Source organism: Pongo pygmaeus, chromosome X (genome assembly GCF_028885625.2).
Source record: "Pongo pygmaeus isolate AG05252 chromosome X, NHGRI_mPonPyg2-v2.0_pri, whole genome shotgun sequence".
NCBI classification, from domain to species: domain Eukaryota; kingdom Metazoa; phylum Chordata; class Mammalia; order Primates; family Hominidae; genus Pongo; species Pongo pygmaeus.
Window position 1 is genome coordinate 158026762 of NC_072396.2, and position 2830 is coordinate 158029591.

Genomic DNA, 2830 nt, shown 5'->3' on the forward strand with positions numbered 1-2830 from the left:
TTGATAATGGAAGAGCCTTGTGTGGTAAGGAAGCCTTTTTTGGCCCAGATGGCAGCATGGTTATGGAGGATGTGGAAAGCATATTTGGAGTCAGCATAAATGTTAATGTGCATTCCTTTAGCGAGAGAGCACACAAGTTAAAGCAATCAGTTCAGCTTGTCGGGAAGTGGTGGAGGGAGGAAGTGCAGCAGCTTCGATAATAGAGGTGTGGGACATGACAGCATATCTCGCTTTAGCTGGTGAAAATTGATTGAGTTTAGAAGAACTGCCATCGATAAACCAAGTGTGGTCTGGGTTTGGAATTGGAAGAATAGAAATATGAGGAAAAGGGGAAGATGCTATGTGTATTAGGGAAATACAGTCATGTGGTTCAGGACTTGTTTTGGGTGCTAAGTTAGAAGCTGGGTTGAAATCAGGCCCATGGGTAATAGTTACTGTTGGAGTCTCAACAAAGAGTGAATAGAGCTGGAGGAATTGAGGGGCAGACAATAAATGTAAAAGGTGTGAGGAGGATACTAATGCTTGAAGGTTGTGAGAACTGTAAAGGGTAAGTGGAGCATAGCCTGTGATTTTGAAGGCCTCTAGAAGTATTAAAGTGGCAGCTGCCACCACACGCAGACATGAGGGCCAGCCCAGAACTGTGAGGTCAAGTTGTTTTGATAGAAAGACAACAGGTCGTGGGCCTGGCTCCTGTGTGAGGACTCCAGCAGCACAGCCTTGTATTTCAGCTGTGTGTAAGGAAAAAGGATGGGATGAGTCAGGGAGTGCTAGTGTGGGAGCTGTCTCCAGGGCCTTTTTGAGAGAGTGAAAGGAATAATGGGGAAAAGACTTAGGGTCTATTGGATCAGTTAAATTACCCTTTGTGAGCTTGTAAAGCGGTTTGGTTAAGATAGCAAAGCCTGGTATCCAGAGTCGGAAATATTCAACAATGCCTAAGAAGGAAAGGAGTTGTTGTTTGGTGGTGGGGGTTGGGGTCTGGGAGATGAACTGAACAATGTCTTCAGGAAGGGTGTGTGTATGTTGATTGAGGATTATACTGAGATAGGTAATGCTAGGGGAAGAAATTTGTGCCTTGGAGGGGGACAGTCGGTACCCCTTTGAGTAGAGATGTTGAAGAAGCAGGATAGTGTCCTGCTGGGAAGATTGGTAAGAGGGGCTGCAAAGAAGAAGATCATCAATATATTGAATAAGGTGGGAGGCAGATGGGCAAAAAGAAAGCAGATCATGAGAAAGGGCCTGACTAAAGTAGTGTGGGCTGTCCCTGAAGCCCTGGGGCAGAACAGTCCAGGTGAGTTGTTGGGATTGGTGGGTGTCAGGGTCAGTCCAAGTAAAGGCGAAAAGAGGCTGGGAGGAGGGATGCAAGGGGATAGTAAAGAAGGCGTCTTTGAGGTTGATAATAGAATAGTGAGTTGTGGAAGGGGGTATTGAAGATAGGAGGGTGTGTGGGTTTGGCACTATAGGATGGATGGGAAGGACGATTTGATTAATAAGGTAAAGATCCTGAACCAACCTGTAAGACTTGTCTGGTTTCTGGACGGGTAGGATAGGGGAGTTGTAAGGAGAATTTGTAGGCTTGAAGAGGCCATGTTGTAACAGGTGGGTGATAATAGGCTTTAACCCTTTTAAAACCTGCTGTGGGATGGGATATTGGCACTGAGCGGGGTAAGGGTGGTTAGGTTTTAATGGGATGACGAGGGGTGCATGATTGGTTGCCAAGGTAGGAGTAGAGGTATCCCATATTTGTGGATTAAGGTGGGGAGATACAAGAGGAGGATGTGAAAGAGGCCTTGAGTTGGGTAAAAGTGCAGCAATGAGGTGTGGCTGTAGCCCAGGAATAGTCAGGGAAGCAGATAATTTGGTTAAAATATCTCGGCCTAATAAGAAAACTGGCAGGTGGGTGTAACTAAAAAAAGAGTGCATAAAATAATGTTGTCCAACTTGGCACCAGAGTGGGGGAATTTTAAGGGGTTTTGAATCTTGGCTGTCAATACCCACAACAGTTATGGGGGGCAAGGGAAACAGGCCCTTGAAAAGAAGGTAATGTGTAGTGAGTAGCCCCTGTATCAATTAAACAGGGGACGGACTTACCCTCCACTGTAAGAGTTATCTGAAGCTTGGTGTCCATGATGGTCCAGGGGGCTTCTGAGACAATCGGGCAGCATCAGTCTTCAGCCACTAAGCTGAGGAGACCTGGGAAGGAGTCAGCTAAGGAACGTTGGGTTTGAGCTCCAGGAGCTTTAGGAGTGGCGGCGATGTGAATTGGACAGTCTGATTTCCAGTGGGGGCCCGCACAGACACGGCATGGCTTAAGAGGAATCCTGGGCTGTGGGCATTCCGAGGCCCAGTGGCCAGGCTTTTGGCATCTGAAGCAAGGTTCACGAGGAGGTTTTGAAGGAGCCCCTGGGAGCTGTGGCTTGGATGTTCTGAAGGTTTTGTATGCTGGAGACACGGTTGTGGGTTGTCTTACAGCAGAGGCAAGTAGCTGTAACTCAGAGATAAGTTGCTGCTTGGTAGCTTCGTCTCTGTTATTGAACCCTTGAAGGCAAGGTTGATTAAATCCTGTTGTGGGGTTTGAGGGCCAGAATCCAACTTTTGGGGTTTTTTTTCTTCTAATGTCAGGAGTGGATTGGGTGATAAAAATGCATATTAAGGATAAGGCGGCCTTCTGGTCCCTCTGGGTCTAGGGTGGTAAAGCATCTAACAGTTGTTGCCAAATGAGCCATGAACTGGGCTGGGTATTTATATTCGATGAAAGAGATCCTAAATGCTAACTTATTTGGGAGAGGTCAGATAAAGAAAAAGTCACATGTACCCTGACTATGCCTTTAGC